Raw genomic sequence first — 11,661 nt, 5'->3', positions numbered from 1 at the left:
AGCTGCACAACCCTCACATAGCCACTAGGAAGCAGGATCGAACACATCAGCTGCAATAACTACTCCAGCCACAGATGGCAGCACCTTTAGACAAGCGTGGAGGGAGGAACTATTACGTCGCACCGGCCATGCCCACTTGACCCTATCAAGCTCGACAAAGAGATTGGAGTGCAGAGCTGATAGCCAGACCCGCAGAGAGCCTGGGGCTCGAAGTAGCTCTACGGTATTTCTCTCACACGCGTTAGATACAATTCCCTCCCTTCTGCTTCATAGTTACCGTACCAAAATGAACCAACGAAGACGGAGGACTACTCTATGGTAAGTTTTTTCCTTTAATCAAAACTAAACAATGTTAAAATACCTGGTACTATGCTGTGTATGAGGTGCAGGTAATTTTGTAATTGTTTTAGCATTTCCTGGGGTTGTGCGGTGTATGGAACACAGGAATTTGCCAATTTCAAAAATATCGCCCAAATTAGGGACTAGGGCATGTAGAGGGGCCCCAGGGCTACCACGGGCACTATTCAGAATTCCAACGCTCCGCTGTTCCTTTAAATCGCTTCACTTCAAATTTTTAAAATCAAGATTGCAGTACCCAAAAAAGTCCGCTGGGGCTAGAGCTATCCGAGGGTGGTCTCGGAATTCCCACGCCCCGCTGTTTGCCCGAGCTAGGTCCAAAAAAACGTTTTTGAAAGGTGGTAAGTTGCCCTTAACCTAACCCTAACCCATTAACAAACGACTCAAAATGGCCTAAAACGTGCTCCTAGACACTTTCTGTGTGAACTTTTTTGACTCCGCACTTGGTCAGATTTTCACAAAATTGTACATGGGGGGGGGGGTCAACGGCAGCTATATGAAGGAAGTTAGCTAGAACTCCAAAACTTCGCACACCTGTCTAAGGAGCCTAGAGCACCTTCCACACCAAATATCGTTAATACCCCTTTTTCCCTCGCCGAGTGGCACAAATTTTTCCCTTGCCGAGTGGCACAAATTTGAACATTTCAAATTCAATTTTCTATACCAAACCAAGCCACCAGGTGGCCAGAACTTGGCACAGACGTAGCCCTGATCCATAGCTACCACCCCATAGGGTTCATGTTCCCACGCCCCTCTCCCTGTTCCCATGGCAACGCTTTTAGGTGTTTTCCAATGTTAAAAAAAGTTGCCACTAGGGGCGCCAAATTCCCTCCCTTCTGCTTCATAGTTACCGTACCAAAATGAACCAACGAAGACGGAGGACTACTCTAAGGTAAGTTTTTTGCTTTATTCAAAACGAAACAATGTTAAAATACATGGTACTATGCTGTGTATGAGGTGCAGGTTATTTTGTAATTGTTTCAGCATTTCCTGGGGTTGTGCGGTGTATGGAACACAGGAATTTGCCAATTTCAAAAATATCGCCCACAATAGGGACTAGGGCATGTAGAGGGGCCCCAGAGCTACCACGGGCACTATTCAGAATTCCCACGCTCCGCTGTTCCTTTAAATCGCTTCACTTCAAATTTTTAAAATCAAGATTGCAGTACCCAAAAAACTCCGCTGGGGCTAGAGCTATCCGAGAGTGGTCTCGGAATTCCCACGCCCCGCTGTTTGCCCGAGCTAGGTCCAAAAAAACGTTTTTGAAAAGTGGTAAGTTGCCCTTAACCTAACCCTAACCCATTAGCAAACGACTCAAAATGGCCTAAAACGTGCTCCTAGACACTTTCTGTGTGAACTTTTTTGACTCCACACGTGCTCAAATTTTCACAAGATTTTACAATGGGGGGGGGGGGGGGGGTCAATGGCAGCTATATGAAGGAAGTTGGCTAGAACTCCAAAACTTTGAATTAAAACTTAAAAGATAGAACGCTTCACGAATTTGCGTGTCATCCTTGCGCAGGGGCCATGCTAATCTTCTCTGTATCGTTCCAATTTTAGTAGATGTGATACCGAAGTAACACAATTACTGCCTAATCCTCAGTTAGCTATGTACCTCTGCTCAGACACCAAACGCTATCTGCTGGTGGAGCTACAACAGACGATTCATACGTTGGGCGATTTGCGGTTGCTGAGAAACAGAAAGCTTCGATGGACCGATAGCGCAAAAGATAACGTGGCTGAGGAACGTTCTTCTCTTTATTTATCCGACAGAAAAGAGGAAAAAACCCACCTCACTCGTCGCGTCGATAAAGAACTTCTTTTTTTTTACGACCCAGCAATCAGCGAACGACAACAGAGACACCCATAGCGTCGGATCGAATCCCCGTGAAATCAACGCTTTTGACCGGCCGTTCTCGTCGTAAATGAAGACGAGAACCCTTTGTTATGTTATAATTATTATTACATTACAATATGCAAAATATGACAGACCAAAAGCCCTTATTGTGAATTTTATTTTCTTGTCTTGTTACTTATAGACCTGAATTGCATCCTTGTCCAATAGGTGGCGCTCTCGAATAATGTCTGTAGAGTGTGGTGTGGGGAGGGGGGTCTTGACCTTGGTAACCGTTTTGTATTTATTTAGAATGAGATCGTATTTACTTAACGGTTGCTAAGTTATACTTTATGTCCAATAGGGGGCGCTCTCGAATAATGTTTGTAGAGTGTGGTGTGGGGAGGGTGGCCTTGACCTTGGTGACCATTTTGTATTTGTTTAGAATGATATTGTTACGTATTTTAAAATCAAGATTGCAGTACCCAAAAAAGTCCGCTGGGGCTAGAGCTATCCGAGGGTGGTCTCGGAATTCCCACGCCCCGCTGTTTGCCCGAGCTAGGTCCAAAAAAACGTTTTTGAAAGGTGGTAAGTTGCCCTTAACCTAACCCTAACCCATTAACAAACGACTCAAAATGGCCTAAAACGTGCTCCTAGACACTTTCTGTGTGAACTTTTTTGACTCCGCACTTGGTCAGATTTTCACAAAATTGTACATGGGGGGGGGGGTCAACGGCAGCTATATGAAGGAAGTTAGCTAGAACTCCAAAACTTCGCACACCTGTCTAAGGAGCCTAGAGCACCTTCCACACCAAATATCGTTAATACCCCTTTTTCCCTCGCCGAGTGGCACAAATTTTTCCCTTGCCGAGTGGCACAAATTTGAACATTTCAAATTCAATTTTCTATACCAAACCAAGCCACCAGGTGGCCAGAACTTGGCACAGACGTAGCCCTGATCCATAGCTACCACCCCATAGGGTTCATGTTCCCACGCCCCTCTCCCTGTTCCCATGGCAACGCTTTTAGGTGTTTTCCAATGTTAAAAAAAGTTGCCACTAGGGGCGCCAAATTCCCTCCCTTCTGCTTCATAGTTACCGTACCAAAATGAACCAACGAAGACGGAGGACTACTCTAAGGTAAGTTTTTTGCTTTATTCAAAACGAAACAATGTTAAAATACATGGTACTATGCTGTGTATGAGGTGCAGGTTATTTTGTAATTGTTTCAGCATTTCCTGGGGTTGTGCGGTGTATGGAACACAGGAATTTGCCAATTTCAAAAATATCGCCCACAATAGGGACTAGGGCATGTAGAGGGGCCCCAGAGCTACCACGGGCACTATTCAGAATTCCCACGCTCCGCTGTTCCTTTAAATCGCTTCACTTCAAATTTTTAAAATCAAGATTGCAGTACCCAAAAAACTCCGCTGGGGCTAGAGCTATCCGAGAGTGGTCTCGGAATTCCCACGCCCCGCTGTTTGCCCGAGCTAGGTCCAAAAAAACGTTTTTGAAAAGTGGTAAGTTGCCCTTAACCTAACCCTAACCCATTAGCAAACGACTCAAAATGGCCTAAAACGTGCTCCTAGACACTTTCTGTGTGAACTTTTTTGACTCCACACGTGCTCAAATTTTCACAAGATTTTACAATGGGGGGGGGGGGGGGGGGTCAATGGCAGCTATATGAAGGAAGTTGGCTAGAACTCCAAAACTTTGAATTAAAACTTAAAAGATAGAACGCTTCACGAATTTGCGTGTCATCCTTGCGCAGGGGCCATGCTAATCTTCTCTGTATCGTTCCAATTTTAGTAGATGTGATACCGAAGTAACACAATTACTGCCTAATCCTCAGTTAGCTATGTACCTCTGCTCAGACACCAAACGCTATCTGCTGGTGGAGCTACAACAGACGATTCATACGTTGGGCGATTTGCGGTTGCTGAGAAACAGAAAGCTTCGATGGACCGATAGCGCAAAAGATAACGTGGCTGAGGAACGTTCTTCTCTTTATTTATCCGACAGAAAAGAGGAAAAAACCCACCTCACTCGTCGCGTCGATAAAGAACTTCTTTTTTTTACGACCCAGCAATCAGCGAACGACAACAGAGACACCCATAGCGTCGGATCGAATCCCCGTGAAATCAACGCTTTTGACCGGCCGTTCTCGTCGTAAATGAAGACGAGAACCCTTTGTTATGTTATAATTATTATTACATTACAATATGCAAAATATGACAGACCAAAAGCCCTTATTGTGAATTTTATTTTCTTGCCTTGTTACTTATAGACCTGAATTGCATCCTTGTCCAATAGGTGGCGCTCTCGAATAATGTCTGTAGAGTGTGGTGTGGGGAGGGGGGTCTTGACCTTGGTAACCGTTTTGTATTTATTTAGAATGAGATCGTATTTACTTAACGGTTGCTAAGTTATACTTTATGTCCAATAGGGGGCGCTCTCGAATAATGTTTGTAGAGTGTGGTGTGGGGAGGGTGGCCTTGACCTTGGTGACCATTTTGTATTTGTTTAGAATGATATTGTTACGTATTTTAAAATCAAGATTGCAGTACCCAAAAAAGTCCGCTGGGGCTAGAGCTATCCGAGGGTGGTCTCGGAATTCCCACGCCCCGCTGTTTGCCCGAGCTAGGTCCAAAAAAACGTTTTTGAAAGGTGGTAAGTTGCCCTTAACCTAACCCTAACCCATTAACAAACGACTCAAAATGGCCTAAAACGTGCTCCTAGACACTTTCTGTGTGAACTTTTTTGACTCCGCACTTGGTCAGATTTTCACAAAATTGTACATGGGGGGGGGGGTCAACGGCAGCTATATGAAGGAAGTTAGCTAGAACTCCAAAACTTCGCACACCTGTCTAAGGAGCCTAGAGCACCTTCCACACCAAATATCGTTAATACCCCTTTTTCCCTCGCCGAGTGGCACAAATTTTTCCCTTGCCGAGTGGCACAAATTTGAACATTTCAAATTCAATTTTCTATACCAAACCAAGCCACCAGGTGGCCAGAACTTGGCACAGACGTAGCCCTGATCCATAGCTACCACCCCATAGGGTTCATGTTCCCACGCCCCTCTCCCTGTTCCCATGGCAACGCTTTTAGGTGTTTTCCAATGTTAAAAAAAGTTGCCACTAGGGGCGCCAAATTCCCTCCCTTCTGCTTCATAGTTACCGTACCAAAATGAACCAACGAAGACGGAGGACTACTCTAAGGTAAGTTTTTTGCTTTATTCAAAACGAAACAATGTTAAAATACATGGTACTATGCTGTGTATGAGGTGCAGGTTATTTTGTAATTGTTTCAGCATTTCCTGGGGTTGTGCGGTGTATGGAACACAGGAATTTGCCAATTTCAAAAATATCGCCCACAATAGGGACTAGGGCATGTAGAGGGGCCCCAGAGCTACCACGGGCACTATTCAGAATTCCCACGCTCCGCTGTTCCTTTAAATCGCTTCACTTCAAATTTTTAAAATCAAGATTGCAGTACCCAAAAAACTCCGCTGGGGCTAGAGCTATCCGAGAGTGGTCTCGGAATTCCCACGCCCCGCTGTTTGCCCGAGCTAGGTCCAAAAAAACGTTTTTGAAAAGTGGTAAGTTGCCCTTAACCTAACCCTAACCCATTAGCAAACGACTCAAAATGGCCTAAAACGTGCTCCTAGACACTTTCTGTGTGAACTTTTTTGACTCCACACGTGCTCAAATTTTCACAAGATTTTACAATGGGGGGGGGGGGGGGGGGGGGCAATGGCAGCTATATGAAGGAAGTTGGCTAGAACTCCAAAACTTTGAATTAAAACTTAAAAGATAGAACGCTTCACGAATTTGCGTGTCATCCTTGCGCAGGGGCCATGCTAATCTTCTCTGTATCGTTCCAATTTTAGTAGATGTGATACCGAAGTAACACAATTACTGCCTAATCCTCAGTTAGCTATGTACCTCTGCTCAGACACCAAACGCTATCTGCTGGTGGAGCTACAACAGACGATTCATACGTTGGGCGATTTGCGGTTGCTGAGAAACAGAAAGCTTCGATGGACCGATAGCGCAAAAGATAACGTGGCTGAGGAACGTTCTTCTCTTTATTTATCCGACAGAAAAGAGGAAAAAACCCACCTCACTCGTCGCGTCGATAAAGAACTTCTTTTTTTTTACGACCCAGCAATCAGCGAACGACAACAGAGACACCCATAGCGTCGGATCGAATCCCCGTGAAATCAACGCTTTTGACCGGCCGTTCTCGTCGTAAATGAAGACGAGAACCCTTTGTTATGTTATAATTATTATTACATTACAATATGCAAAATATGACAGACCAAAAGCCCTTATTGTGAATTTTATTTTCTTGTCTTGTTACTTATAGACCTGAATTGCATCCTTGTCCAATAGGTGGCGCTCTCGAATAATGTCTGTAGAGTGTGGTGTGGGGAGGGGGGTCTTGACCTTGGTAACCGTTTTGTATTTATTTAGAATGAGATCGTATTTACTTAACGGTTGCTAAGTTATACTTTATGTCCAATAGGGGGCGCTCTCGAATAATGTTTGTAGAGTGTGGTGTGGGGAGGGTGGCCTTGACCTTGGTGACCATTTTGTATTTGTTTAGAATGATATTGTTACGTATTTTAAAATCAAGATTGCAGTACCCAAAAAAGTCCGCTGGGGCTAGAGCTATCCGAGGGTGGTCTCGGAATTCCCACGCCCCGCTGTTTGCCCGAGCTAGGTCCAAAAAAACGTTTTTGAAAGGTGGTAAGTTGCCCTTAACCTAACCCTAACCCATTAACAAACGACTCAAAATGGCCTAAAACGTGCTCCTAGACACTTTCTGTGTGAACTTTTTTGACTCCGCACTTGGTCAGATTTTCACAAAATTGTACATGGGGGGGGGGGTCAACGGCAGCTATATGAAGGAAGTTAGCTAGAACTCCAAAACTTCGCACACCTGTCTAAGGAGCCTAGAGCACCTTCCACACCAAATATCGTTAATACCCCTTTTTCCCTCGCCGAGTGGCACAAATTTTTCCCTTGCCGAGTGGCACAAATTTGAACATTTCAAATTCAATTTTCTATACCAAACCAAGCCACCAGGTGGCCAGAACTTGGCACAGACGTAGCCCTGATCCATAGCTACCACCCCATAGGGTTCATGTTCCCACGCCCCTCTCCCTGTTCCCATGGCAACGCTTTTAGGTGTTTTCCAATGTTAAAAAAAGTTGCCACTAGGGGCGCCAAATTCCCTCCCTTCTGCTTCATAGTTACCGTACCAAAATGAACCAACGAAGACGGAGGACTACTCTAAGGTAAGTTTTTTGCTTTATTCAAAACGAAACAATGTTAAAATACATGGTACTATGCTGTGTATGAGGTGCAGGTTATTTTGTAATTGTTTCAGCATTTCCTGGGGTTGTGCGGTGTATGGAACACAGGAATTTGCCAATTTCAAAAATATCGCCCACAATAGGGACTAGGGCATGTAGAGGGGCCCCAGAGCTACCACGGGCACTATTCAGAATTCCCACGCTCCGCTGTTCCTTTAAATCGCTTCACTTCAAATTTTTAAAATCAAGATTGCAGTACCCAAAAAACTCCGCTGGGGCTAGAGCTATCCGAGAGTGGTCTCGGAATTCCCACGCCCCGCTGTTTGCCCGAGCTAGGTCCAAAAAAACGTTTTTGAAAAGTGGTAAGTTGCCCTTAACCTAACCCTAACCCATTAGCAAACGACTCAAAATGGCCTAAAACGTGCTCCTAGACACTTTCTGTGTGAACTTTTTTGACTCCACACGTGCTCAAATTTTCACAAGATTTTACAATGGGGGGGGGGGGGGGGGGTCAATGGCAGCTATATGAAGGAAGTTGGCTAGAACTCCAAAACTTTGAATTAAAACTTAAAAGATAGAACGCTTCACGAATTTGCGTGTCATCCTTGCGCAGGGGCCATGCTAATCTTCTCTGTATCGTTCCAATTTTAGTAGATGTGATACCGAAGTAACACAATTACTGCCTAATCCTCAGTTAGCTATGTACCTCTGCTCAGACACCAAACGCTATCTGCTGGTGGAGCTACAACAGACGATTCATACGTTGGGCGATTTGCGGTTGCTGAGAAACAGAAAGCTTCGATGGACCGATAGCGCAAAAGATAACGTGGCTGAGGAACGTTCTTCTCTTTATTTATCCGACAGAAAAGAGGAAAAAACCCACCTCACTCGTCGCGTCGATAAAGAACTTCTTTTTTTACGACCCAGCAATCAGCGAACGACAACAGAGACACCCATAGCGTCGGATCGAATCCCCGTGAAATCAACGCTTTTGACCGGCCGTTCTCGTCGTAAATGAAGACGAGAACCCTTTGTTATGTTATAATTATTATTACATTACAATATGCAAAATATGACAGACCAAAAGCCCTTATTGTGAATTTTATTTTCTTGCCTTGTTACTTATAGACCTGAATTGCATCCTTGTCCAATAGGTGGCGCTCTCGAATAATGTCTGTAGAGTGTGGTGTGGGGAGGGGGGTCTTGACCTTGGTAACCGTTTTGTATTTATTTAGAATGAGATCGTATTTACTTAACGGTTGCTAAGTTATACTTTATGTCCAATAGGGGGCGCTCTCGAATAATGTTTGTAGAGTGTGGTGTGGGGAGGGTGGCCTTGACCTTGGTGACCATTTTGTATTTGTTTAGAATGATATTGTTACGTATTTTAAAATCAAGATTGCAGTACCCAAAAAAGTCCGCTGGGGCTAGAGCTATCCGAGGGTGGTCTCGGAATTCCCACGCCCCGCTGTTTGCCCGAGCTAGGTCCAAAAAAACGTTTTTGAAAGGTGGTAAGTTGCCCTTAACCTAACCCTAACCCATTAACAAACGACTCAAAATGGCCTAAAACGTGCTCCTAGACACTTTCTGTGTGAACTTTTTTGACTCCGCACTTGGTCAGATTTTCACAAAATTGTACATGGGGGGGGGGGTCAACGGCAGCTATATGAAGGAAGTTAGCTAGAACTCCAAAACTTCGCACACCTGTCTAAGGAGCCTAGAGCACCTTCCACACCAAATATCGTTAATACCCCTTTTTCCCTCGCCGAGTGGCACAAATTTTTCCCTTGCCGAGTGGCACAAATTTGAACATTTCAAATTCAATTTTCTATACCAAACCAAGCCACCAGGTGGCCAGAACTTGGCACAGACGTAGCCCTGATCCATAGCTACCACCCCATAGGGTTCATGTTCCCACGCCCCTCTCCCTGTTCCCATGGCAACGCTTTTAGGTGTTTTCCAATGTTAAAAAAAGTTGCCACTAGGGGCGCCAAATTCCCTCCCTTCTGCTTCATAGTTACCGTACCAAAATGAACCAACGAAGACGGAGGACTACTCTAAGGTAAGTTTTTTGCTTTATTCAAAACGAAACAATGTTAAAATACATGGTACTATGCTGTGTATGAGGTGCAGGTTATTTTGTAATTGTTTCAGCATTTCCTGGGGTTGTGCGGTGTATGGAACACAGGAATTTGCCAATTTCAAAAATATCGCCCACAATAGGGACTAGGGCATGTAGAGGGGCCCCAGAGCTACCACGGGCACTATTCAGAATTCCCACGCTCCGCTGTTCCTTTAAATCGCTTCACTTCAAATTTTTAAAATCAAGATTGCAGTACCCAAAAAACTCCGCTGGGGCTAGAGCTATCCGAGAGTGGTCTCGGAATTCCCACGCCCCGCTGTTTGCCCGAGCTAGGTCCAAAAAAACGTTTTTGAAAAGTGGTAAGTTGCCCTTAACCTAACCCTAACCCATTAGCAAACGACTCAAAATGGCCTAAAACGTGCTCCTAGACACTTTCTGTGTGAACTTTTTTGACTCCACACGTGCTCAAATTTTCACAAGATTTTACAATGGGGGGGGGGGGGGGGGGGGTCAATGGCAGCTATATGAAGGAAGTTGGCTAGAACTCCAAAACTTTGAATTAAAACTTAAAAGATAGAACGCTTCACGAATTTGCGTGTCATCCTTGCGCAGGGGCCATGCTAATCTTCTCTGTATCGTTCCAATTTTAGTAGATGTGATACCGAAGTAACACAATTACTGCCTAATCCTCAGTTAGCTATGTACCTCTGCTCAGACACCAAACGCTATCTGCTGGTGGAGCTACAACAGACGATTCATACGTTGGGCGATTTGCGGTTGCTGAGAAACAGAAAGCTTCGATGGACCGATAGCGCAAAAGATAACGTGGCTGAGGAACGTTCTTCTCTTTATTTATCCGACAGAAAAGAGGAAAAAACCCACCTCACTCGTCGCGTCGATAAAGAACTTCTTTTTTTTTTACGACCCAGCAATCAGCGAACGACAACAGAGACACCCATAGCGTCGGATCGAATCCCCGTGAAATCAACGCTTTTGACCGGCCGTTCTCGTCGTAAATGAAGACGAGAACCCTTTGTTATGTTATAATTATTATTACATTACAATATGCAAAATATGACAGACCAAAAGCCCTTATTGTGAATTTTATTTTCTTGTCTTGTTACTTATAGACCTGAATTGCATCCTTGTCCAATAGGTGGCGCTCTCGAATAATGTCTGTAGAGTGTGGTGTGGGGAGGGGGGTCTTGACCTTGGTAACCGTTTTGTATTTATTTAGAATGAGATCGTATTTACTTAACGGTTGCTAAGTTATACTTTATGTCCAATAGGGGGCGCTCTCGAATAATGTTTGTAGAGTGTGGTGTGGGGAGGGTGGCCTTGACCTTGGTGACCATTTTGTATTTGTTTAGAATGATATTGTTACGTATTTTAAAATCAAGATTGCAGTACCCAAAAAAGTCCGCTGGGGCTAGAGCTATCCGAGGGTGGTCTCGGAATTCCCACGCCCCGCTGTTTGCCCGAGCTAGGTCCAAAAAAACGTTTTTGAAAGGTGGTAAGTTGCCCTTAACCTAACCCTAACCCATTAACAAACGACTCAAAATGGCCTAAAACGTGCTCCTAGACACTTTCTGTGTGAACTTTTTTGACTCCGCACTTGGTCAGATTTTCACAAAATTGTACATGGGGGGGGGGGTCAACGGCAGCTATATGAAGGAAGTTAGCTAGAACTCCAAAACTTCGCACACCTGTCTAAGGAGCCTAGAGCACCTTCCACACCAAATATCGTTAATACCCCTTTTTCCCTCGCCGAGTGGCACAAATTTTTCCCTTGCCGAGTGGCACAAATTTGAACATTTCAAATTCAATTTTCTATACCAAACCAAGCCACCAGGTGGCCAGAACTTGGCACAGACGTAGCCCTGATCCATAGCTACCACCCCATAGGGTTCATGTTCCCACGCCCCTCTCCCTGTTCCCATGGCAACGCTTTTAGGTGTTTTCCAATGTTAAAAAAAGTTGCCACTAGGGGCGCCAAATTCCCTCCCTTCTGCTTCATAGTTACCGTACCAAAATGAACCAACGAAGACGGAGGACTACTCTAAGG

General features: G+C 44.7%; 5 non-coding genes across 5 annotated transcripts; all 5 read right to left on the bottom strand.

The window, feature by feature from the left end:
• Nucleotides 1-1,834: 1,834 nt before the first annotated feature.
• LOC115530084 (U6 spliceosomal RNA) lies at nucleotides 1,835-1,940 on the bottom strand. Its single transcript, XR_003973722.1, has one exon. It is a non-coding gene; the product is annotated as a U6 spliceosomal RNA (small nuclear RNA).
• Nucleotides 1,941-3,916: 1,976 nt separating this feature from the next.
• Nucleotides 3,917-4,022, bottom strand: LOC115530083 (U6 spliceosomal RNA). Its single transcript, XR_003973721.1, has one exon. It is a non-coding gene; the product is annotated as a U6 spliceosomal RNA (small nuclear RNA).
• Nucleotides 4,023-5,999: 1,977 nt separating this feature from the next.
• Nucleotides 6,000-6,105, bottom strand: LOC115530081 (U6 spliceosomal RNA). The gene has a single exon (XR_003973719.1). It is a non-coding gene; the product is annotated as a U6 spliceosomal RNA (small nuclear RNA).
• A 1,976-nt stretch (nucleotides 6,106-8,081) lies between these two features.
• LOC115530080 (U6 spliceosomal RNA) lies at nucleotides 8,082-8,187 on the bottom strand. The gene has a single exon (XR_003973718.1). It is a non-coding gene; the product is annotated as a U6 spliceosomal RNA (small nuclear RNA).
• A 1,976-nt stretch (nucleotides 8,188-10,163) lies between these two features.
• LOC115530079 (U6 spliceosomal RNA) lies at nucleotides 10,164-10,269 on the bottom strand. The gene has a single exon (XR_003973717.1). It is a non-coding gene; the product is annotated as a U6 spliceosomal RNA (small nuclear RNA).
• Nucleotides 10,270-11,661: the final 1,392 nt, after the last annotated feature.

Source organism: Gadus morhua, chromosome 17, assembly GCF_902167405.1.
Source record: "Gadus morhua chromosome 17, gadMor3.0, whole genome shotgun sequence".
In the NCBI taxonomy this organism is placed as follows: domain Eukaryota; kingdom Metazoa; phylum Chordata; class Actinopteri; order Gadiformes; family Gadidae; genus Gadus; species Gadus morhua.
Note: the sequence above shows the minus strand (reverse complement) of the source record. Positions and strands in the feature narration are given on the sequence as shown.